This window comes from Castor canadensis, chromosome 7 (assembly GCF_047511655.1).
Source record: "Castor canadensis chromosome 7, mCasCan1.hap1v2, whole genome shotgun sequence".
NCBI classification, from domain to species: Eukaryota; Metazoa; Chordata; class Mammalia; order Rodentia; family Castoridae; genus Castor; species Castor canadensis.
In genome coordinates this window covers 71,570,397-71,597,965 of record NC_133392.1, presented here as the reverse complement: position 1 = coordinate 71,597,965, position 27,569 = coordinate 71,570,397, and the positions used below count along the sequence as shown (strand labels likewise).

The following is a 27,569-nucleotide window of genomic DNA, read 5'->3' as shown; positions in this document are numbered from 1 at the left end:
GTGGTGGTGTGTTTAGGGGGTTGGCTGGTGTGTAGTTATCTGGGTCTCCTAACAGGTCTGGTGAGAATAGTACTAGTACTAGGAGGAGGGAATCCAAGGGAGTCTTTGATAGTAAAGTATGGGTGGAACGGGATTTTGTCTGAGTCTGAATTGCTTCCTGATGGGTTGTTTGATCCTGTTTCTTGTAGGAATAGGAGGTGGACTATTGCTAATGCTGTGATAATAAAGGGTAGGATAAAGTGGAATGCGAAGAATCGGGTTAGGGTGGCTTTATCTACAGAGAACCGCCTCAAATTCATTCTACTAGATCGGACCCGATATATGGGATTGCTGAGAGTAGGTTCGTGATTACTGTGGTTCCTCAGAATGATATTTGTCCTCATGGGAGAACGTAGCCTATAAAGGCGGTGGCTATAACTGTGAATAGTAAGATGATGCCAACATTTCATGTTTCTAGAAGGCGTATGATCCATAGTAAATTCCTCGTCCTACATGTATGAATAGGCAAATAAAGAACATGGAAGCTCCATTGGCATGGAGGTATCGGATGATTCAGCCGTAGTTTACATCTCGGCAGATATGTGCGACTGAAGAGAATGCTATTGTGGTGTCCGATGTGTAGTGTATTGCTAGAAATAGTCCTGTTGCAATTTGTAGGATTAAGCAAATTCCTAGTAGGGATCCGAAGTTTCATCATGCTGAGATATTGGATGGCGTTGGGAGGTCAATGAATGAGTGGTTAATAATTTTTATTAATGGGTGTGTTTTTCGGATGTTTGTCATTAAGAGTTTCTTTTTTTTTTTTTTTTTTTTTTCATTAAGAGTTTCTGTAGTTGAATTACAACGATGATTTTTCATGTCATTAGTCTTGGTTTGAGTCCATGTGGAAATTATGACTTATTCTATGTATTTGTTGAGTGTTATGTTTATGTTGGGCTTTGTGGGGTTTTCTTCTAAGCCTTCTCCTATTTATGTTGGTTTTGGGTTGGTTGTTAGTGGTGGGGTTGGTTGTGGGTTAATTTTAAGTTTTGGTGGTTCTTTTTTGGGGTTGATGGTGTTTTTGGTTTATATAGGTGGGATGATAGTGGTGTTTGGTTATACTACGGCTATGGCTATTGAAGATTATCCTGAGACGTGGGGCTCTAATGTGGCTATTTGAGGTGCTTTGGTGTTTGGTTTGTTTGTTGAGTTGATTTTTTTGGTCTTATTGGTGAAGAATGATGAGGTGGATGTATTGGGGGGTATTTATAATACAAGTGATTGGGTTATTTATAGTGGTGAGGGGGTTGAGTGTGTCAATAAAGATGTTATGGGTGTTGCGGCTGTTTATAGTTATGGAAGTTGATTGATGGTGTTCATTGGTTGGTCTTTGTAAGTATTTTTATTGTTCTTGAGATCACTCATGGTTGTTAGATGATAATTGTTAGTGCTAAGGCTATTGATAGTAGGAAGGATAGAAAGTATAGTTTGATTATTCCTTTTTGGTTGGACACAGTGATAGAGGCTTTAATCTGCATGTTAGCTATCAGTTTGGGTGTGGTTTTTTCTGTTCAAATTATGTCTAGGAAGGTTGATGCTGCTTTTTGACTGAGTACTAGTGTATTTTTTATATGGTGTTTTTGGTTTATTTAGGTGGGGCTGTATTCGCTTGATTCTACAAGGTCCAGCAACAAAGTCTTTTGTTAATTTTTTCTCTGAGACGTGTATCTAGAAGATAGTAAATGGTTGTATCTACTCTGAATGTCCTTCCTGGTGGAGGAATGAAATAATTCTTACTCCTTTTTTAAATGAAATATTTTTACTACCAAATGTATGCAATGCTAGGGAGGGAAGTAAAAGACAAAAACAGACACAGACCATCCCATCATCATGCTCTTAATAATCCACTGGGACAGGCAACCCTTGATTAAATAAATATGAAAGTAAGTATGAATTGCCAACTGTAATGAAGGTATATAATGCTATGAAGGCACATGATATGTGACATCCACTTATTCATAGACCAGGGATCAAAGATGTGAAATCTAGATTAGGAGCCAATTAGACAAAAGTAATGGGGACAGTGAGAGTGGTCCAAGAAGAGAAAACAATTTGCACAAAGAGGTAAGGGACAGAGTGGCATAATCTAGACCATAGCACCTTTGCAGAGCACCACAGAGGCAATGGGCTTGTTAAACAAGGAACATCTCACTAAAGCAGTGGAAGGATTTTATGTCTTTTTTCCTGTAATGTGGGGAAAATGTTAGATGGAATACAGTGGATTCTGTATCCAGATGGGAGGCTATTATGTAAACTCAAGTACGGTCTGATTTATGTTGTATAGCAGCAGTAACCAACAGAGTAGAGAGTGAAGCAGAAGTGAATGGTTAGGATGAAAATATTTAAGGATTGGTAGGTGATGGCATTTACTAAGACAGAGTGCATCTGAGGGTGATCAGACTTGGATGGAAAGTAACAAACTCCCTTTGGGACTCATTTAAAGAGCATATAGAATACCCAAGTAAGATGCCTGGGAGACATTTAAATATGTAGAAATGAGCCAAGAGGAGATGCCAAGATGTCAGATGTAAACACTTAGAGGATGTGCTTCTACTGAGATGATGATTGTACATAAAGTAACACCAAAAGAAAATGCAGAGCAATGAGAGAGAAGGATCCCTAGCATAGTTTGAGAGACTCTAATTTCATGGAAGGGGAGAGTAGGAGTCGGTGGAGGAGACTGAAAATTAACAGTCAGTCAAGCAAGAAAAAAATGGGAGAAAAGACAACCAAATTATACAGAAGGGTATTTCTAGAATAGTGGGCTTCTGAATGACCTGGCAAGACCAGACAAGTTACGCCTTTGATTTAGTGACACAACGGCCACTTAGAAACTTGTATGAAGCTCTTTTGTTGGAATTATGAAGGTGGCCTCCTACAACTACCAGGGTGTTTTCTCATGGATCCTTCAGGCACTGCAAGGCACATTATGCAAAACCTACCCTGTTTCCTATTTCAACCTGGATTTAGAATTTAGATTTAAAACTAATTCCAGAAAGTAGTAAATGCCTTACTTGTAACTCGTATCTACCACTAGCTTCATTGTAGGAAAGTTGTGAGAAATGAGCTAAATACAGTGTTATAATACCTACCCCACAGTAACCTTTAAATATTAGGCTAAGCTATATATAATTGTCATTTGGTAGGTGGCAGAGGCAATAAGTGGATAAACATTGACAATCTGATTTGGTGTAACTGCTGTTATTATTCTACGCAGTGTTAACATTTTTGCATCCTATTTTTTAAAACACAAGTTATGAAGTCACTTTGAGGAACAAAACAATCTTCAGTGATACAAGAACCCTTAAAGGTGTCCTCTTGTGATTCCTGGGTCCTCCTGTGGTGCATTTTTTGTGCTGTTATATATTTGTTTAGGGACATGGCAGGTGAGCACAAAGCGCCTAGAATTATGTGTGGCATACTATTGATGCACAAAATGACAGTTTTCTTTCTTTGTCTTCTGAAACTAGTGTTCAAATAAAAAAAAATATTGTATTACTCTACTCCTCTGTGCAAAACCAGCTTTGGCATGGGCTAGGTAAGTAATTTGCTGATTCTGGCCTGTGACCTGAGATTTGTATTTAAGGAAGTCATTTTTATGTCATTTTCTTCACTCGTGGTAACATGTACTTTCCATCTCAGTAACTGCATTTTTCAACTAGTGGTTTTGCATTTCCTGCCCAGAGGTTTTGAGGAATGTAATGTAAATAACCATCCTTGATATCTGAGTGCCCTCTTATACCTTCTCCCTTCCACTTACAGTTTGGGAAGCAGAATATAGTTCTTGTCCCTTTGGAAATGTGTTGCCCAGTGTGATGTCTACTTAAATAGGTAGCCAGTGTTTAGATCTTGATGCACAATGCAGTCTAATGAGAATTCTTTCAGAAGCTGCAACAATCTTTGGAATTCTAGAATTCTTTCTTCAAAAACTTTTTAAGATATAGTACATAGAAAAAAATGGTGTCAAAGGAAAATCATAGTTGTAGCTCTGTTATACCTTTCTTTCTGGAGAGTTCAACACTGAAGACAGAAGTATGGGTGTTCATGATGGAACAAAGCTCCTGTAAGAGCTTTTACCATCCTGAGAGATGGGAAATGTTCTAAAAGGTGTCTCTATTTTCACTCTAGTTGAGGGGTCTAGGATTTCACAGCCTCTTGACAACATTTCTTTTGTACCACCAATTCTAATTATGATATAAGACAACAAACTCAAGTATGGGTTACATAAGTATACTGCCTTTGAAGTAGTGTGAGTCTTACACACACAAACACTCTCACTCATACACTTGTAAGTCAAATACAGGAGCAATAGCTTCCCCAACTGGACAACCATATATTCAACAACATATGCAAATCAGATTCTAAGTGGTGTCACTAGGTAACAAAATGAAAGCTTGATTTCTCTGATAGCTATTCTAAAAGTCAACAGAACAGTACCAGTGGGACTCCTTCTTAGCCAAGTATTCATTATCTGAAGCCCCGCAGTTAAGATTCTACACAGAGAGGCAAAAGTCATAAAAATACAACAATATTTACTAATGAACACACAATTTATGAAATGAGTCTTCACACTAGCATTCATCACTGCCTAATTCCAGCATTTATTTCAATCCATCAAGTCAACCTCATAATCTGTTTAGGTCAGTCTCTCCCTGATTGTCAGACTCTAACTTTTGTACACATTTTAATGGGAAGAAACTGAAGTGGATTTATTACAGTATTAATTATTCTTAGATAAAGAGGGCCTCCTGAAATTCATTCTTAGACATCAACAAATGCCAGGGGCAGATTAAACTATTAGGAGCTTATGGGAAAGTGCAATTGTGCTTTAATCAGGAAAGAGAATAAAAGGAAAGAAAAGAATTCTTAGAGTGCTTCAAACTTCAATTTGCATTTTTTTGCTTGAAGACAAAAGTGAAAAATAAAATGGTTGGATAAGTACATTAAAGAATTATTTCAAAATAAAAGAAATCCTGAAGGTAAGTTAAAGGAATTCTCATCATGAGATCACACATACACTGGCAGGGTGGGGCACTCAGATAGGGTATGATAAACATGTCAGGAAGACAGAACCTGCTCCTTGCTACAAGGATCTATGGAATGCTACTTGGGGGTTTCTAGGGAAACAAGTCAAGTATCAAGATGCTGGGATGACTAGGAGATACTGAAATGCTCCATGTTTTCAACTATGTTATTTCTCTTGAAGTCCTTTGCCCTTTTCTATTTGTGGAATTCATTTTGTTCTTTGCAGGTGACTAGAGAAAGGTACTTTGTAAAATATTTTGAAAAAGCTACTTAATTACTTCATGATAAAATATTGCTATTCCAAATTATATTGCATCTTACTTCCATTAGAAGTTTTAATCTTATTCCCATGTAAATCTTGATATCCATTTTATGGTATCCCACAAAAGATGTTGGAGCACAAACCCCAATATCTGTGAATATAATCTTATTTGGATAGGGTCTGCTATGGTCTGAATATTAGTGCACCTCCCACAAATTCATATATTGAGACCCAATTCCCAGTGGGAGAGTGTGAAGAGATGGGGCCTTTGGGAAGTGATTAAGTCATGAGGGTTCTGCTATCCTTAAGGGTGGGTGCCCTTATAAAAACAGGCTTAATGGAGAAATCTTGCCTCTTTTCAGCCACATGAGGACATTGCAAAAAGGCACCATATATGAAGCAAGAAAGTAAGCGTTTGCCAAACTCCCAATCTACTGGCACTTTGATCTATGACTTTCCATTCTCCAGAAAGGTAAGAAGTAAATTTCTGTTATTTATAAGTTACCCAGTCTAAGGTTTATTGTTATAATAGCCCAAATGGACTGAGATAGGGTCTTTGCAGATTATCAAGTTAAGATAAAGTCAATAGAGGGCAAGGTGTTATAGTGTATGCCTGTAATCCCAGCTATGGGGGAGGGGAGTCATTGAGATAAGAAAATCGATGTTCAAAGCCCAGAAAAAAATTTACCATAATCTTATCTCAACAAATAAGCTGAAGGGGTAGTGTATACTTGTACTTCCAGTTACTCAGAAGGCAGAAATAGGATCTCATTCCTGACACCAGTCTGGGCAAAACTCCAAGACCCATCTAAAAACAAACTAAAGCAAGTGGTAGAGCTCCTGCAGTAGCAAGAAGGAGGCTTTGAGTTCAAAACCTAATATTGCTCCCCCAATCCCAAAAGAGATAAAGTTGTTACAGTGGACCTTAATCCAATATTACTGCATCCTTATTGAAAGAGGAAATGTGGACACAGCCACACACATGCACACACATAGAAGCAGTTCATAGTACTTTGCCATAGCACCCCTAGTAAGCAAACACACCCACCAACCCACAGAAGCTCAGGTGCATTACTACTAGGTTTAACAGTTCTTCTCAAGCTCCCTCTTTCACTTCTTTTCCACAACTGCTTATTTTGTACCAAAAATGTAAATATCTATTTCCATGAACCATTCTTGCCTCAAGGGCAAGAATTGTGATCATCCCTGGATCACAATATATGACTAGTGTTGGCTCCATAGGGGTGGGTGCTTGAGAGCTTTGGTGAACTGAACAGCTTCTGCTTGGCCCCCTAATAACTTTTGCCAGCGGCTTCTCTGGTGGGCTGATAAAAGCAGGTGACATATTTTTGTGGAGAGGGGTCCCATTTACCCCAGAGATTCATTCTGTTGCTATTTGCAGATAACTGTGGAAATGTACTTTTTAACTTTTTGGAAAAAAATAATTATATCACAATGAAATGTTGATATTAAAATTATATTCTGTTTTATTTCCATGCACAGTACTTTTTGATGTACATTATTCATTAAATGTGGTATTTAAGGGTAAATAACAGTTTAAGTCATAAACATTTATCCTTTACCTGTAATTGCCTCTGCTTCTCTCCTTACCCTGCACTCCCCACCAAATATCAACCTTTCCTGCAATACCCTTATCTCCTTTCCTCCATTCCCAAATAGTACAACTCTGGCTGACTACAGATAAGTGAATACTATAAAACATAGTTGGAAAAAAAGAAAAAAGAAAAGCCTGGGGTCCTCTCATTGGTATGTATAACATTTGCTGGCTTTCCAACTGCTATTTCTTCCACAAATAAATTATAAGAAAAAAAGTAAACTAAATAAAATTAAATCTATCAGCAAGTTCTCAATGCTAAAGTAAAACCAGTCTGTGGCTTCTGATTTTACTTTTAAAAGGTCAGAGAAATCTATTTGTCCTGAACATGTAATCACTACCCCCAATCCTGACCCTCAACCCCAGGTTTTATCAAGCAGGATCCACTGTTAATTGGTTAACTCACATTCTTTGAGCAAGACATACATGTAACTGGGAAAGATAGCATTGCATTTTCTTAGCAATAGGGAGATTTTGACCCAGAGGTTCATAGGAATATTTACAGTATTTAACCCATTTTGATGGAATGGGAAGCCTAATGTACTAAATCCCTTTCACAAGAGACTATATAAATTGAAAGAAACATCTAATCCTCTATGGATTGGATAACCTTCAGTCAGGTGAAATGGACATCATAGAACTAATTCTTTTGGCCTGGGCATCCCTGTTGACCTTGCCAGATCTTTAAAGGTCACCAGCAAAGTCCACTTTTTGCAAAGCTCTTTGTAGTTATTTGCAATTTTCATGCTCCTGTCATACTGTCATAACTATCCCATTGAAGGCTGTCCTGAGATGGGTGGGGATCAGATAGTAGAGAGCAGGTATCTAGACTCTAGGCCATACAGTCTTATAACAGCATTTTGGTCAGTAATGGAACACATACATGACAATGGTCCCATGAAATTATAATGGAGTTCAGAAATTACTATTGCTTAGTGACCCCATAACCCTCATAATAGTGTGGCACATGTTTGTGTGGTGCTGGTATAAAGAAACCTTTGCATTGCCAAATGTATAGCAAGTACATTTATGTATAGTGCATGATACTTGATATTGAAAATAAAAACCTACGTCACTGGTTCATTTATTTTCTACACTATGCTTTTTATCATTATCTATTTGTTTTAGACAGGGCCTATGTAGTTCAGGCTGAACTCAAACTCACAACCCTCTGCCTCAGCCTCCCTAGACCTGAGATTACAGATGTGTTCCCTGACACCTGGTTTACATTATTTTTAAAGTATATTTTGATTTGGATGTTACATTTAAGCCACTTGAATTTCCAAAGAGTTAAAATGGGCATTGTAGTCAAGCTCACTGGTTTCAGTATGCCTTTCAGACACATAGTAAAGTTGCTTAAATTATAATAACAATACCAATTATAACACTAGTGACTATGTTTGTTCCTTTATCAACATAAGTGCTGATATTCCACTCAATTCATTTTATTTTGTCTTTGAAAATTTTATTGTAAGAATGCATTTAAACTAGAGCTGGAAATAAATTTCAGGGCTGCTCATCCTCTACCTGAGGTTTTCCCATCTTTACCGACTGGCTTCTTGTACTTGTTGATAGTTTCCATCTACCCAGAAATCCACATTGCTTATGACCTTGGCTAACCATATCTCTTACTTCATCTAAGAATGACCTTTCACTTTCTGCCCTTGTTTTCAAGTGGCCCAGTTTCTTATATTTTCAAAATTCAAATCCTGCCCGTTAAAATAAGTATCATAGCAAAGTATAACAACTATAAATGCATAATTCACAAATTTGCAACTTGTGATCATTATTTCAAAATAAACATAGGTAACCAACACCCAAATCAAGAGACTGAGCATCACCAGTTCCCCAGAAGAAGTAGTCCCCCTTCCTAATCACCAACAACCTTGACAAAAATGTCACTGATAACCTGATTTCTAGCACCAAAGGCTAGCTGTGGCTCTTTTTGGATTTTTATATACATGGAATCATACCATATGTTCTTTTTATGTCTAGCTTTTTTATTGTGGTATAGCATTATATCAAAGAGATTCAATCATGTCTGCATATTGCTGTGGCTCATTTATTTTACTTCTATTAGCATACTTTAAAAGCTTACAATAAAGTTTAAAGCATGGGAGTTTTCTTCCTTCCTTCATTTCTTCCTTTCTTTCTTTGGTGTTACTGGGGATTGAATTTAGGCCTCCTTCTTAATAAGCAAACACTCTACCACTTGATCCAGAACCCATGCCCTTTTGCTTTTAGTTTGTTTTTCAAAAGTTCTGATGCTAAATTTGCCTCAAGCCATGATCTTCTTACCTCTACCTCCTGAGTAGCTGTGCTGTACCATGGCTGTCTTGTTTTTTTGAGATAAAATCTCGTTAACTTTTGCTTTTCCTGAACCTGGTCTCAAGTCACACCTCCCAAGTAGTAGGGATTACAGTCATGTACTGCCATGTGGGACAAACCCATGGGAATTTTATATTCAGCACTCCTAGGTCTATTTCATCCTTTTAAGTTGGCATGTAGTGTTCTATCATATGGTGAAGTCAGGTGGACATTTATTTTATTTCCAGCTTTGTGTAATTATAATGAACTTTAGGTGTTTGTAGTAAACATACTTTAAATAGAATACTGACCACTGTAAGAACCATGTAATCTCACAAGGAATGAAAAGAAAGTTAGATAAAAGAAATAAAATAAAATGCATATAGATAACTAGAGTTCTGGTGAGGATGTTGTCTTTCCTCATTCTGATATTTGGAGTTTCTCTGCCTAACAGCTCTCCAGGATCTCTTGACCCTATACAATCTTGACAATAAACTCCTCTCACCTCCAGCTGACACTACACAAAAATTACCAGTAGCATTCTCAAAGAAAGGGGAGGTGTACTTAAAAAACACTAATTTAGTGACAGAGGAAACCACCAGCTGACTCAAATTCACAAATATGAATGGAAAATCCTGATTTAACAGGCTTATGAACAGAAATTTAATAAGATTTTGGAGTAGACTATGGAATATTAACCAAAATATGTCTCTATAATGGACTAAAAAGCACTATAAAATATTTGTTCTACTTTACAGATACACAATGTTTTCTAGCATTCAATTCTAGACATTGTGGTACACTTAAAAAGTTCCTAAGCTCTGAAGTCATTGACTTGGGATTGTGATTCTTTTTCATTTTAGAATTGTGTGACTTCTGAGTCACATCCCTATTACCTAGTCAAAAACAGAGGGATTAATGATTGACACCCAATGTTTCAGTTATCCATTTCCTTCCCAGATCAGTTATGTTGTCATCCAGCATCGAATGGGGTTTGGTGACAAGCAGACCTCAGCAAAGAGTAAGCTATTGGATCTAAGATGACAGTAGGATTAATATCAAGAGAACATAATGGTTCAAGGAAGACAGAACTCATAGAGGATGTTTCTCACTGCAGTAATTAGTGTAGGCAAAGAACATCTGGAAGATAAATCTAAATGCATAATAATACATATATGACCCATTAGTAAAGTGATTTGAGCATCTAGTTATAGTGGAATTGAATAGCATTTTAAAGTCTCTGGGGGAATTTGCAAGTCTTTATGGTGTCTACACACATAATCTCCAATTAAAATATGTAGATTATTTAGGCTTACTCTATATCATAACCACATCATAGCAATAGTTCTTATGTAACATAATACTAGCAATTATATCCAGAAATATGCAGAATTGCTGTCTTGTCCATATGTTCATTCATTTTTAGAGAGAAATGAATCTCTTTTGTCACCAGAGGTGAATTAAACATGTTTTAATTTTTCTAATTCCTGATGCTGTGATATCTGAGCCTGCTGATCCCAGAGGAACTGTCCTTCCAAAGATTAGTCAATTCTTACAGATTCTAAGCAAATTGCCTACATGCTTTTCAACACATATCAACCAATTTGAAGCTCATACCACTTGAGTACACCTCCAGCTACAATTACACTTTGACTACAAAGATGAGCAAGTTAGATTTCCACAAAACCTACATACAAAATAAATATGGGCATACAAAAATAAATATAAAATGCTATGGTAGGTACTTACAAATTATGAGTCAAGTGCAAAGTGAATATGATGTGATAGTTTAGATAATAATCTGCCTATGTAAGAGATGGGAAATGATAAAGAGTTGTCAGAGAAAACACTGGAAATAATTACCTCAGTGGCTTCACAAGAGAGGGATAGCCATAATTCTTGTGACAATGACTTGGAGCAATGTAAGAAAAGTAGTGTTTGGCACATGGTACATGCTTACTTCTACAGTACCAGATGTAAAACATGAACATAGCTTTATTTACCCATCACCAAGAATTGACTGGGATGGGATCCTCATGCACTAGATATAATGCTTTTACATTTCCCTGGACAACACTGATATGAAGACTCCTACCCTGGTCCTTTTTCAAGGAACTAAAGACTTGAGAGTATTTTCTTCTTGTATAGCCAAGGTTCATTTCTTTAATCACTTAAAGATATTTGGAAGAATGGAGAGAGATGAAAGGAGGGAAAAAGAGATGAGAGAGAGCAAAGAACAATAATAAAAGGGTTGTAAAAGAAGAAAAAAGTAAGGAAAAAAAGGAGAAGACTGGATATGAAAGAACAAAGCTAAGAGGAAAGATGAAGAAAACAATACTCATTTAATATATGTAATTCCTCTAGATTCGTCTCTGAGGGTCACAGTATCTCCAGCTCAGTGACCTTACTTTCCCTTGGAAATGTGAGCAGCATAGTTGCACTTCTCTCACTTACAGGATATTTTTTTCAGTTTGTGTAAAAGGTCATGCAGAGCAAGAGTCTTGGGTAGTGCCAGATACTCCACTGTGAACTTGCTGGACAGAAGCCATCAGTGTTTACTGCTTCATCTGGTCCTTCTAAGTTTGGCTCTGTCCATAGAGAATCTCACTGCCAGAGGTGAAAAGGACCAATATGTTCTTTATTCCATATGCATACACTTTTAGTACAGGTTGGTAACAAACTCAGCTGCCAAGTCTATGTATTCAAACTGGTATCTTATTCTATGCCCAAGTCAAGAGACTATTCAATTATACAGCCCAATAACTTCAAGCAGACTATTATGACATCAGGGCAATTCTCTACATCTTGCTTGGATTTACAGAAAGAATACAATCAGATGATAGCTTAATCCCAGTTTTTGGTGTTGTTGCAGACATTTGTGTGCTAATATTGAATGGAAGGGCCCATATACATATTTCCACTCAAAAATGTTTATGACATGAACAAGTGTTTGAAATAATCCATAGGAGGCTATCAAAAATATACTAAAGGTGTAATTCATATTGTTTTAATTATATTTAATTGCTTACCCCATAAAACTGATTCATATTTGTCTTGTCTTCCAGGAAAGCTGGTCTCTCTAGAGGAGAAAACATGAGTGTGGGAACTTAATCTGGAAGTAAGGATGGAAATGGACCTTTAGGCTTGCTCTCTCTGAAAGTATGAGGATGTGAAGTATGGTGTCAGGGGGATGAAATCAGAATTACAAAGCAAACACGCTACTAAATTGTCAATTCCAAACAGCCACAATATAGGGGAAGACAGAAATGGCCACAGAATGGAAATATCTGGAAAATATGAGTGAGTGGAGGTAAGTCAATAAACCTGGGTGCTGCTGCAGGTTTGGGAGACCTTCCTGTGGTCCTTCCCATGGGCAGAGTGGGAACAGAAAGTGGAAATGATTTGAGGTGAATGTCCAGTTGTGGTCATGTTGGCAATATAACAAAGAATTTTATCTTTATTTCACATAAGGCTCAAAGATATTAACGTGGCAACTTAAGAGGACAGACCTGGGAATCAAATTCATGCCTTCATATCAAATCACCATAAATCTCTGCCCTTTTTCTAGTCTCCTCTTACTCCACTTCTGAGGAAGTTAGAAAGGAAACCATCCACCCATCCTCCCTCCTGCACTCAAAGTACAGACTACACAGGACTTCCATCCAGCCCTTATTGAGCAAAAGGAGAGACATAAACCATGAAATATTTAATTTGAAAACAAAAAATCCTTAACAATAGTCATGGCCCACAAGGAGCTCAAAATCAAATGAAAGAAGCAATGTAGGTTTAAAAATGCAGTAAGAGAAATTTCAAAAGAGAAATGGAAGTTAAGGTGGGAAATGAGGAGAGAGTAACTTCTATTTTATATAGGGTAATGCTGTGGAAAGCACTCTGACAAACACACAATCAACTTATTTCTGTCCATGTTTTAAGCTCTGGCCATCTCAAGAGATGTTCCCAAGTTGTACAGTTAGAAGATAAAAAGGACAAACAACAATTCAACCCAACTGGGTCTGTCTCCAAACTTCTGTGTGTGTTTCTTCATGACCTCCTTTATTAACATTTATTTAACCAATGTCTTGAAGCCATTAAATTGAAAGCACTTCAAAAACAAGTTTGCTTTATCAACTCAAGAATGAATGAACATGTAAGTAAAAATTAAGTTGCAAGGTTACTCTTCCAGCTGGTGAAGGAGTTGTGAGATAGGAAGGACTTTAGGAGATCTGGCATGGCTCCTGATTTTAATCTGAATGAGAATTGGGCAGTATCACCATTGCAGAAGGACAGAGAATACAGCAGGTAAAGGAGAGCATGAGTAGGATGCTTGTCCATCATGATCTGGGCCTTTATTTACCCATGAGTCTTTTACCACTACCCCTTGTACACTCTGCCCAGGCCTATTGTCAGTTCTCCATCCTCTTCCTCATGAGCTCCAGGTCACTTTATATTTTGTTCCTTCTGCCTAGAAAGTCCCCCATGCCTCTTACATCCCACATACCAAGCTAGAAACATAACATTTGGACCTATGACTTTCAGTAAGAGGAGGCTTTCCTTTATCTCCTGGTCTCAACTATTCCTTTGGTTGGGGCTTCATTGTTTGCCCTAGATAACCAATAGGGCAACTTCCACTGTATCACTTACCATGACCGGGGTATAGTCACTCAGATCTCTACCTTCACTTTCACCTCCCTGGGAGGTTTGCTGGACACTTTTATTCCATACCCTAAGAGAAAATCTGGAAAGAGCAACACAATCTTAATGTATCCAGACTGGGCAGAGGTGATAGAGACAGCTGAGCTGTGTTCCTGAACCTGCAGACAGCATTCACAATCAAGTTCCTTCAGGGGCTCAGTGAAGGCAGATTTCTCATCCTTTTGCTTGGGTCTGGCCCAGACAGACAGTCACAAAGACTTTGTGGTCACCCTGGAATTTGCAGTATTGCTGGTTACTTTTCGATGGATGGTTCTATTTATAATTTTTATTAATTAAACACTCCTTACATTTTATTATTATTGCTAAATAGACCATACCATAACCTATTTTATGTTACAAATGTTGTCAGGAGCACTGCTACAAAAGAGCAAAGTGAAAAAAAACCTAACATGCGGGTTCTGACAACAATGCTGAAGAAATAAAAAGAGAGTTCTCTCTCTCTCTCTCTAAATGTTTTCTGCTATGCACAAACATTTTTGTGCATACCTTGAGAAAACTTCACAGAGTAACACTTCTGAATGAATCCAGCAATTATGAAGAATCTAAAACTACAAGAAAGCTCATGGCCTCAGGAAAGAGTTTCACAGGAATTCCGGATCTCCTGCTGCTCCCATGGGTTGAGGCAGCAAAGGCAGGGGATCTCAATGAACTGAAACATATCGAAATCTTCCTTTGTTTTATACAAAGGTTCATTTCTGTTAGAATGAAATACCCATTGATCATTTATGACAGGTAGAAAGCATACAGTAACCAAGGAAGACAAACTTTCAAGAAAAACAATTGCAAGGAGATTTAGAATAAATGTTTCACAGTTGGAATAAAATTCATCCAAGTAAACAAGCCCATGGGCACTGTTTGCAGACCAACCATTTGGGAAGAGAAATCAGACACCTGGAGATTGTTTTAATATTTACTTTCTGAAAGGTAAAATGGTACTAGCATTCCCCTGGAATTAAGAGTGACAGCCCATTTTGGTGAGAATGGCTCAAAGGACAACTTCATATTAGGAGAGAACAACACACTGAAGATATTTGTCAAAGCAGAATGTATTATGAGTCCTAACCCCCCTCCTTCTCTTACAACTATCATTTCAGCATGTTACAGGCTTGGCAGGATAGGATATTGTCATTCTGATTTTCAGCAAAATGTCTGTGCCTAAGCAGATAGGCATGCTTTGTGTGACAGAAGTGCCATTCTCATCATTTCTCAGAGAAAACATTCCAGTTTATAAGGCTGGAATTTCCCCCCAAATGTATGCATTTGTTGATGATTCTGAGGTGTTGGTTCTTCTTTAGGAAATTCATATTTTGTCTCTGCTTTAAGAGACTCTGAGAGGTTTCACAATAGACAAGCTCCCATTCGATTCTGTGAAATAGGCATCTCAGGATTTATGAGCTATAGCCTTATTAGGAAAACAAGGAAATTCAGATGCAGGAAGTGAATGTGTGGTGTGAGGGAGTGTGAACACAGCTTGTGTGCACATGCACTGGGAAGACCAGGGGCCAGCACATGATAACCAGATGCAGTTGCTTCTGTAAAATATTCTATTGGAGCACAGTCATATCCATCAGCTTGTGCAGTATCTATGACTGCTTTTGTACACAATGGCAAAGTCCTCAAGGCCTAAATATTTACTATTTAGCCCTTTATGGGGAAATCTTGCTGATCTCTATGCTAGAAGAAAGGAAATTCAATAAATTAAAATTACTATATCATTAGATATACAACTAAAATTAAAATTAAATTAAAATTTGAATAACACCACAAACTAATATTTATGTTTGTGTTGCTCTCTTTTTGCAGTCTTGAAACACCATTTAAATTGTCATAAAAATAATTTTGTTTCTTGTATGTCAACCTATGGAAGCCACCAACCAATGGCACCAGCTAATAGATGTGGCCTGAGTGGCTTCTGAGTCTAAAATTCTGTAACTGGAATTCAGCTTCTAAGGTCACAACTTTGAGGTCCAGTGGAGGCCCCCGAGCACATGCAGATAGACAGCCCTGTGAGCTTTTCAGTTGCAGACAGTACTCTGCAATGGATGGTACTGATGAATGATTTCAGCTAGCCTTTTCCAGAAAATTAAACTGGAGACCAGGAGAAAAGAGGTCAGTAAGAAGTTGGAGAAAAATGTAATACACAAAATAAGGACAAAGAAACTGAGGTTGGTTAAAACATATTCAATGGATGTTCAATCTAAGGAACAATACATCTAGAATTATTCACAAGTCATGAGAGGAAAGCTGTTTTCATCTTCATGGAGCTGCACACAGTGCTTAATCTGAGGCAAGGCCTTCAGGTTAAATCCTTGATGTATTTAATTTTACTTTCTTAGTTTTCCTGTATTGCATTAATCAATACCCCAGAGCTTTTGTTTTGTTTTAATCAAATGAGCTCAACACACAGATTGAAATGCAAACAACTTCATGTAAGGAAATAATTACCCAGCACCACAAACAGTGTCCAAGACACTATGGCTCACCCTAAAAGATATAAATAAAAGCAAAGATTGACTTCAGTAGAGTGATAGGTCTTGGACACCCGTGCAACTGTCATTTCTTAATAAACTTTTATTTCTGTGATCACCAGAATGTTCTCAAGGTGGTTGAAACATCAGCTATAAAGTTGGCTGGTACAACTTGGAGTCAATGCTATGCTTATAATATAAGTAGATAAATAGTTTTTAGCTAGAAATCATATTTAAAAAATTCTGCCTGAAGGATTTGCCTAAGAGCTCAAATCCTCTGAAATGTGTGGGCAGCAGGGCCTTGCTTGTCCTACAACCTGCAATAGTTTCACTGGCCCAGGCAGGTTCCCAGTGGGTGCTCATGTTGGCCCTCTCGCTAAGAAAACTTAAGGCCTAAGGTCCTATTCCCAGTTCAAGCTGCTGCTCCTGTGTATGGAAAGCTACAGATAGACACATTCTCATAGCTTTATCCAAGCCAGGAAGGATTTGGTTTTCTTGATGACTCAATGGTTGTGAGTAACTGTCACTGTCTACCCTGCCATCAGCGGTAGACGAACCCTATGTGGACTGATAAGAAATGACCACCTTTATCTCAGGAGTATTCTCATTTCTCCACCACTAAGACAGGACAGGAGGTAGCATTAAAGCATACTTGTACACGGTCCCTCTTCTGTGTAGCTGTTCCTCTGTGAAAAGGCCTTGGTGACAACAATAGCAATGACAACTATAATAGGAACATTTCTGGAACACTTACAGCACAAACTCTTTACAGGTGCAAAGTCCTTTAGTCCTCTTGGCAATTTTGGAACGATAATTAACCCCAATTGCACTTGAGAAAATTAAGGCCTACAGAAACTGAACTATAATTTCAAGTTCACAGAAAGAGTAAGTGGTCACAGTGTGGCTCCAGAGCCTGCACTTATAACTATCAGAAGTTACTGCCTAAAGGGAAGGGAAACACCTTCCTATGCCTCTGTAACTCTGTAACCACACCAGGAATGTTGAGGGGACCATAATATTTGGAATCAAAGAGATGGATTCAAATACCAGTTTCACCTCACATTAAGCTGGCTAAACTTGAAGACATCTTTTGTCCACCGCCACCCAGTCTCAGCACCGCTATCTGTAAAATGGGAAGTTTATGCCTTCGAATTGGGTTTTTGTGACCATACTAAAATGATGAGTACAAAGTTCTGAGCATTGTGTCTGACAAACGATAAGCAATCACTCCAAAAAGTAATAGTGTTCTTTTTTCCTTTCTGCTCTGATGATGTGAAGAAAGCATTAGGACATTTTAACTCTATGCTTATAAAAGACCTTTACTGTATGTAACACAGAAAAACCAATCACATGGATTATCTGAACTTCTGAACAACCAGGATTACTCTCTAGAAAATCTGGGGTACCCATGACATCAAAGAACAGCCTTGGATCCATCAAGATGGAATGGATCAATTTCATAAGGCTTGATCCGACCTTCCAAGTTGGCCTTCAGCATCTCTCCAGAGTACTAAGTACTAAGTGGATCCACATTATCTACAATGATACCTTAAGATAGCACCTTTAGTCTATAAGACTGCATGTCCTGTATCTAAACCTCTAGCACCTGCTCATCACATAGAAAGAGGATTTCATTCCTGGCAGGACCTCGATACACAAGATTTAAATCCCTTTCACAAATGAGAAAACAATTTCTCAACTGTTCTCAAAATTGATCTAATGCCAGATCCTGCTCCTGAGAGACAGGCATAGTTAGAGAAACAGCCTCAGCCAAACAGGCATCAAAACAGATGGAAGAATTGAAATACCTGATCAATTCAGATGGTTTTAATGGTTCTTCCATTTCAAAGCCAAACTATTCTCAAGTGCTTTAGTTAGGAAAAAACATCAAGTAAAACTTACACAATAAAACCTCAACAAGGCTGAAAGATAAGGAGTGAAATAGTTCAGGAGAAAAATTTCCAAACTGAAAGTTGAATTTTATTCAGTGCATAGAAACAGAGCTTAGTTAAATATAGAAAGAATACTTATAGAATCTTATCTGTAATGAAAGAATAAATTAGTGATTTTATGAATGATGATAGTGCCTAATATTTGTACCGACATATGTAGTTTGCACAGTACTTTCTTTTGTGTGAAGTTGTATTTATGACTGAATCATGGACTTTCAAAAGCAGCTAATTTCAAGATCATTTGAGCATTTCATAACAGGAACCCATGAACCCATGAAACCTACAACAAAATGAGCAACATTCAAAATATTCTTTGGTGTCAAAGAAGATAAAGATTAAATATGCTCACACCTGAATTGGTTGCATATCGGTTGCTGAATTTTATACATATTTCTTACAAAATGCAGGAGTGAATTCTTTCCAAAACAAGAAAATGGATGAAATAAAGAATGGCTTAAATCTTTTCTATTTATCATATTGGTAGTTTTTAAATAAACACTTTGGTTAAGTCAGTTTTAGATTTACAGAATTATTTTGAGGATAGTATAGAAAGTATTCATAAATCATACACCAAGTCTCATCTATTAATATTTTACATTAGTACTGTACACTTGTCACAATTAATGAACCAATACTGATAAGATATTATTAACTAAGGTCTATGCTTTATTGGGATTTCTTTGTTTTTTGTTTTTTTTTTCCTGTAATGTCTCTTTTCTGTTGTAAGTTCCTATCTGGGATACACATTATATTCATTAGAAATATTTCCTTAGCTCTCCTCAGTTACGACAATTTCTCAGACTTTACATGTTTTTGAAGATGTTGAAAGTTTTGAACAATATTGGTTAGGTATTTTGTAGAATGTTCCACAATTGGTATTTGGTTGATATTTTTCTCATGATTACACTGGGGTAGTTTATTTCTGCAGGGAGGAGTCACAAAGATAAAGTATCATTATGAACAAAACGTATAAATGTGGCTTGTCCTGTTGGTGTCCACCATGATCACCTGACTTGAACTAGTGCTTGTCAGGTTCCTCTCTGGTAAAGCTATTCTTTTCTCACCCTTTGCATGCATATCCTTTGAAAGACAAGTGACTATGTCAGCCCACAATTAAAGAGTAGGCAGTTATGTTTCACCTCTTTAAAGATTATAGTCATGATACGATCTCAGTTACCTAAAATGGATCGTTATGTATACACAGGATTTAGGACAGTTCAACTGTACTGCTTGTGGCTATGGATGATTTTGTTCTTTGCTTCATGTGTTTGTTTCCTGTAATGCACATGTTAACTTAATAAAGGTTATTTTAAAAACCTGAAAAAAAAATAAATAAAGATGATAGTCATGTAAATTATTTGGATTTTTCTGCATGGGGGATTTGTTATTTTCTCCATTTAATTACTTATTTATTTGTATGATTACAGATACATGGCTTATTTAATACATTGCATTATAGTTCAATACAACTTTATATGTTCTTTTGCCAAATTCTAGCTTTGGCAATTGTACACTCTTTCAGTTGTTTTCTGGAATATTTTGACATACCCTATTTTTGTCAGGAGGTTTTTCAAACCATTTTGAGCATTTCCTTTCTTCCTGGCCTTAGAGTGTCCTCTAGGATCATCTTGCATATTTCCTTTCCTACTTCTAGAATCAAACATTTTTCCAAGGAATCCTGGTTCCAATAAAAAATTGGAGAAGAATGTTAAAAACCCAGATCTGGATTATGCTTATGATTACTGAAACAGCACAGATCTAAAGTCTCTCAACTGACAGAGCAAGGGTATGTGTGTGTACACTAACTCATGTAGATATGCCGGTCTATAAATATTCCCACATATATTGATCAGAATATATGTTACTCTAAACATGAATGAGTTCATGCTGTTGTGTTCAACCTTAATACATTACCATATGGATCATTCTAGTCTCTTCCTTACTCATCTACAACCTGTCACTCAAACAAACCTGGCTCCCACAAACTAAATCTATTTCCTAATATCTTCACTTATATTATACATGTATAGAAATTTCAGAATTGTTAGCTCATACCTCTGGGGGAAAATACTTTATCAACTAAAGTATAGTATCAGTAAGAATAGCCCCTAGTTTTATAGACTCTATTTTCAAAGTTATGAGACCATATGTTTTCCCCATCTGTTTTTGTTAGGTTATTTAATACATGTGTACACATTTTGATCCTTTTATCACATTTGCATTCCATGGTAGGAATATTCTAGCTGGCTAAATAATTATCTATAATTTATATACATTAAAGTCCAAACTTTATGCTATAAAGTTTTATGGATTATGACAAATGAATAGTGCTGTATACTCAACATTATAGTAACATAGAGAATGTAGTTACTAAAATGCATATACTACCCTAGAAGTCCTCTATGCTCAACTATGCATCCATTCATCTAACTCCAAAAACTCTGGCAACCACTAATATTTTTACTATTTCTTTAGTTTTCTTTCCCAGAAAAAATAAGGAGTGTAATATTGATACCTCTCATTAGATTTTTTTTTATGTTCTCAGCCGTCATTATTTCAAATATTTATCTTGCTTGATTCTCTTTCTGGAATTCTAATTTTGTGTATTTTATACCTTTAAAAATTATCCCACAGTCCATGACTGTTCTGTTCTTTCTTTTTTCTATGCATTTTAATTTGAAAGTTTAAGTAACCAATCTTGAAGTTCACTGATTCTTTTCTTGGTCATGTTGAGTCTGCTGGTAAGACTCTCAAAGGCACATTTCAATTCTGTTAGAATGCTTTTATTTCTAGCATTTCCTATCAATTCTTTCTTAGAGTTTCCTTATCTCTGTCCACATTACCAGATTTTCCTTGTATATTGGCTACTTTTTTCCTTAGAGCCCTGAACATTTTAATCATAGTTATTTAAAATTGCCTGTCTGATAATTTCAACATTTGTGTCATATCAGAGCCTGGTTCAGATACTTGCTTTGTCTCTTTAGAATGTTTTTTATTGCATTTGGCAGGTCTAATTTTTGGTTGAAAGCCCAACATAGTGTGTCATGTAATAGGAACTGCATAAACAGACCTCCAGAGAGGATTCACAATAATCTTGTGGGCAGCTCTGCTGTGTGTAATGTTTCTTTTATCTCTAGGTGGCAGAGGTTACTAATTTCTCTAGTGTCCTTGTTTTTGTCTCTCCAGTTGATGCTGACCTTCTCTAAGCACTACTCCTCCAAAAACAGTGTGTTTCCTGAAGGAGTTTTAGTTGTGATCCATTATTATCATGCTGGAGTCCTATTTGTGAGGAAGTAAAGATGGGATGATACTCTCTAATTTTACCTTTAAACGTCTGTTCTTTAGTGGTGTGTGTCTCTGGCCTGTAAACCTCAAAAGTACTTCTTCTAAATCTTCTTACCTCACTCCCAGAGAGAAAAACTAAAATGGCCTAAAGATAGGCTTTGACAAAGCTTTTCTCATAGAGAGTAAGTTCTTATTATGGAGAAGGTGCTGAGTGCACATCCCACTGATTATTCTTTTCCTTGGGCCATTACTCCCCACCAGTGCCTTCAGGGGATCTTTCTTAGATCTTTACCAATGAGAGTCCAGTGAGATTTCTGGACAGTGCATGTGAAAGTGCATGTGTGTGTGTGATAGGCTCAGGGTATATATAGGCAGTTCATTATAGTATAACTGCAGAAGATCTAACTCTCAGGCTTGCCCACCCTAAGCCTGGTCAAAATGACCATTTGTGTATTCCTATCAGGTTTCTTTTGGCTCCAGTGATTTCTTCTCTAGGTAACTACATCTTAGCTGTGATTCTTTGAGTCAGCTGAATCCCCAGGTCTTGGTGTCGTGATTAATTCTACAAACTCGAATGTTCACTTGGTCCAACAAAAGTTATCAAGTTTTAGTTTTTACAGCTTTTATTTGCTCTAAGTATGGAAGTGACAGCTTCCCACTTACTTACATGTTGAATCAGAAACTGTAAATTTTTGTATTTCCATCTTCAAGTATCTTTTAGTTTTCAGATCCATCTTTGACTCTAGCACCTGTCTGTGCATTTTTTCATGATTCTTACTATCTCAAGATAGCAATTACAGAAATTTGTGCTTTTATGTTGTTGACTCCAAAATTCCCCAGAAGTCAAATTCATTTCTAGCCAAGCAAACTTTCAAGAGAATATCAAGGAGTCAAAGCAGTTGTGAATACTGAGTGGGTATTAGTGCAAATAATGATTTACTGTTTGAAGATGCAGATATTTCAGTTTAAATATTTCAGAACTGGAGTTGCATCATCAGTTATGAAGTACTGATGCCTTCCCTTTGCTACAGCATGAGTACTTTTTAAAATATTACGTAACTGGTTAAAGTTCAAGAGGTTTTTTTTCCTAAAGATTATCAAAAATATTTTTTAATTGGGAGAAAAAAATTGAAGAAAGTGGGCATAAAATCTTAGTAGTTTTATTCATGCATGGTGGCAGCATTACTTCCATTTATTGTTTTTGGTGGTAGTAGGGTTTGAACTAAGGACCTTGTACTTGCCAGGCAGGTGCTCTATCACTTGAGCCACTCAACCAGCTCTTTCTGTGTTTGTTATCCCAAAAAGGACTGGCATGAACCATGATCCACTTAATTGTGCTTTGCTTCATAGCAATGAAGCAATGAAGGCATGCACCACTGCATGAAGCCATTGATCAAGATGGGGGTCTCATGAAATTTTTGCCTAGCCTGGCCTTCAACCAAGATATTCCAGATCTCTGCCTCCCAAGTAGCTAGGATTACAGGCTTGAGCTATGGCATCTGGCTATCACTCCCATGTTTTTAATATACCTTTAGCTCCCTATACACTAAATAGTTGTTTTCTTATTTCATTTAGCTGTCACTCAGTATGAAAGATAAGAATATTATTAGACCACCTGCAGACCACCCCAGAATGATCTTTAGGAGAAACTGATTTGTTTTGCTGGAACAGATCTCAATTGCTAGTCTCAGGGTTTACTGCAGAAAGACACATGTGTAGGCATAATGCTAAGTGTACATAACATGAGTCTAAAAGAGTGTTGGTTTGTTTTGGCAATTAGATATCTTTCCAATTCTGAATGTTAATGCTGCTTCAAGGAAATGAAGATGCCTTTCTGTTTCTCACTTTAAGCAGGAGCATACATTCACACCTGCCTGCCCAACTGCAGTGACCTCAGGGACCTAGGACAGGGAGAACTGCTAGAAAAACACAGAATACCCAATTAAATTTAATGATAAACAATGAGTAAGTTTAGTAGAAGTATGCTAAACCTGGTTGCTTCTCTTCACCTAAAACAGCTCTACCTGAGGAACTAAGATTTTCTTCCCCAAGAAATCAGCTTTTCTTGCCATATTTAGGAATCAATTTATTATAATCCCCTCCTAGAAAGGAATCTCAGGAGGTAAAGAGAGATAACTGATGGATGGAAGGACTATTTCTGAAGCTGTGAAAGCACAGGGGAAAGGCTCTGGTCACAGTAAAAACTAGGTATCTTTATGGTTAATTAGGACTTTCTCTAAGAGCATGTTAAATGTTCACATCCATTCACTGACTTGCCTGCAATTGGCAGGATATATTCATACTGCTATGGATGACTTTAGTTAGCCTTTAGCTGCAGAAGTAAATATTCACTTATTGAGAACTGACTACACACAAAGTACCAAATGAAGCACTTAAGTGACTATTCCAATTAATTTCCAGAACATTTCTATAGATTTATGTCACTATTTCCTTTTCCACCTGTGAAGTTAAGCTTCAGAGCAGTGAAAGAAAGTCATATAACTATTAAACAACTTCATAACTGAAATCTTTTGGCTTATTTCCTTCCCAGAATTCAGTTCTGTGTAGTCATCTATACACAACCAGGTTGAGGCCATTGGTGTCTCCTATGAATCAAGAATCACAAAGGGAGGGGAGCTAGGTCTAGGAAGACAGCACCCACCACTTGGGGGAAGAAAGATAACCAATAGCTCTGTGGCTAAGGTCTCACCAACAATGACCAAGTTCTAGGACCTCCATATTATTCAGAATGTCAAACAACTCATGAGTATCTAGAATATCTCTAAAGAAGAAAGTGACTTCTCTGAACAATTCTCATGTATCAGGTACTATCACCAATGATATTTATTTGATATTTTATTTGACCTTAAAAATAATCTGTGGTTTCTGATTTTGTTGCACATTTTATAAGAAAACAAGACTAGGAAAGATGAAAATACTTGCCGACGTTTTCTGGTGGTCTGAATGCAAAGTCTTTCACTCTTTCCACATACACCTCACTGCCTCTATGGACGTTTGCCATGTATAACATATGGAAATGAAAAGTTAAATATTTATGAAACCTGCTCTTGACTGTGTAATCGTGCCAAGTTAAATAGCTCAGCTATTTATTTTTAAATCTGTCACTAGTGATTAGAGCATATTTCAGGGGGAAAATGTCAACTTTCACTTTTTTATTTTGCTAAGATGTTAAAAAATATTCAGGGAAAATATATAAGTGTGTTCTTCTATTTCAAACCAAGAAGAAGATGTTAAGCCCATCTCATATCAAGACTCACTTGGTAACCTTGTCCACAATAAAAGGTAAAGGTTTATTTCTATTAAATGTGGTTCAGGAGAATACCAATTTCTGAATGTGCTTAGAGTTTTTAGGAACAACTCCCAGCCAAGACTTGTAGGCAACAAGAGACTTCAGTATTAGGGTTATTTAGGAGCCTAATCTAGAATATTCAAAATTATACCAGAAATATGGCCCAGCCATGATTACAAGCAATGGCAAAGAAAATCATGTTTCAGCACTATCAAAGGAATTGAGAGGAGGGAAGAGCAGATGCCAGAGAGGTAAGATGACTCTGGCTGAAGGGCGAGTTTTGATGTGCCACCTTTTTCTGGTTAACTAAGAAACCAGCCATCCATCCCTGATATACACCAGGCTTTCCACAGGAGATGGGAAGCACCTTTCTTAATCTGGGAAATATGGCATTCCTACTTGAGGCTGTCACATCTGTTTCATCCCTGTGAAGTCTTCTTCATTGCCACTGGTACCTGTTTTGGTGGGGATGTCATGTTCTGGGGAGAGTTACTAAGACCATAGTCTGTGTTAGAAAATGATAACTCTGTGAGCTTGCTCCACCCCTCAATGTTGTGGAATAGAAGCTGCACACTATTATGTAGGCACACTATTATGGAACCAAAACCTGCACTGCAATTATTTTGGTTCTCCTCTGAAGGAATAATATTAGACTCACATTTAATTTTCTCCCACCTTATCAAATTCCTTACTCACGAAATCTTTAAAGCTCAATTAATTCAGCAATATGATTACATTCCCTGAGGGACATATAAGTATCACTGCTGTGTAGAAATGGAGACTTCCTCAAAGTGCTCCATAATCAGAATGGATTCTTGAACAGGAGAAATTCCAACAGTGATTCAAGGGGGAAGGTTTACCATAGTGCACTGAGTTTTTATGGTTTGATAGGCAGTTTTAAAATTTTGGCATTAGGATCCTTATCTTGTAACAATCACGTTTCATATGTATCCATTTACTCTAGTTTCTGAGTGAAACAGGATTTTCCATTACTATCAAAATAGGTGACTTGACCTAAGGCCTACAGGAATTTTGTCACAGTGCTGCACAGTACTTTACATTTTTTCTCTATTCCTAAAATCAGTGAGAATAACAATAAATAAATTAAAACAGTTTTATTCAAATGTAAGAGTATTCATTTATCCATTGTAAAATCATATATAAATGGAATCAAGGTTGATTATTCCTTTGCTTTATAATCTTAAAAAAAAGTATTTATTGTGATCTGGAACTTGGAACAGCTTGGGTCAGGGCGTCTCCAATACTACGACTGCAATTTTTTTTTATTGTAAATTTCTTAATTTCAATACAATAAGATAAATGTTGAATGTAAAAGATCACATAAATTAAAATAGAAAAGAAATTGGAAATACATTTATATATTCCCTCATATTTATGATGCAAAGGATCATCAGCTTGTTTTTAGGTTTAGAGAATATCATTTAAATTGTGGATCAAGCCCACAATGGACTGCAAACATTAACTTTAAAATTATCCAGAATTTCCCATAGCACATTTTTATATTGGGCCTGTCAGATTAGCCAAAATAACATTAGGGAAATTTTATGTCTATTATATTTATCTTTGAAGTGCAAAGAGAGTCGTTCACTTATATTATTGGCATAGGGATTACAAAAGTTACACAATATCTAAATTCTTAAGAGTATTGCAAAAGTATCATTGTATGCTAGGAATATTCTTTACTAATAAGAGATAAAAAGATTGGTTTTTAAATTTAATTTATTTCAAGTCTACAATTCTGTGAGTGACATTTCACTTAACCATTGTCAAATAACCTATTCCTGACTTCTACAAAGTCATATTTGTTATTGAAAACCAATGCAAAGACCATCCAGTTTACTCTTTGAATGGAAAAAGCTTGGAAGTCATGTTCTCATTCTTACAATAATAAAGTTGAATCACGTGAAAACTTCAAGTTCTTAGAGACTTCAGATAATTGCAGTCACAGAACAGAGAGTCTGCCTTGAAAACTGGAGAGAAAGGAAAATAGCTTCTCAGAAGCAAAGCCACTGCCAGAGTGAGAAACCAGAGACAGTACAAAGCATTAAAGAACTAGCAGCTGAATTGGACTAGCATTAAAGATAAAACTTCAGGGTCCTGCATTCCTATGAGTTTTCCTTCCAGGAATCCTGCCAATTCTTGTGGTGAAAATCAGAGAAAAATCCCTTTATATATCTGGCAGGTGAAGAACAAAAGTTACAATTTTAAGTATTGGAGAAATGGTTTGCTCTCCTTAATCAGGACCTTAATAAGTCAGGGAAAGGAACTGTACCAAAATCTACTCCCCATGAGAAATGGGTACCTATAGCCTCTACTAGCAATCAACACAGAGGAAAACCAATATCCAATCCCAGATCCTTCTAATCTCCCTGTCTCAGGTAGGGTGGTACAGAAAGAAAACATGCAAAGCACTTGAGAAGCAACCAGCTCAAGGTCACTTCAAGCCTGGGAATTGATCATAGAGTTACAGAATGCCTTCCCTCCCCACCTTACTTTACCATTCCAAAACAGGACTCTTATGTGATAATAAGGGAACACAAAGGATGAAAGAATCCATGTCTCATTGGCTAGT

General features: G+C 36.9%; 1 protein-coding gene across 10 annotated transcripts in view; it reads right to left on the bottom strand.

Moving 5' to 3' along the window:
• The window catches only part of Nrg3 (neuregulin 3), a 1,113,314-nt gene that overhangs the window by 62,843 nt on the left and 1,022,902 nt on the right, over positions 1-27,569 (bottom strand). The window lies entirely within an intron of this gene.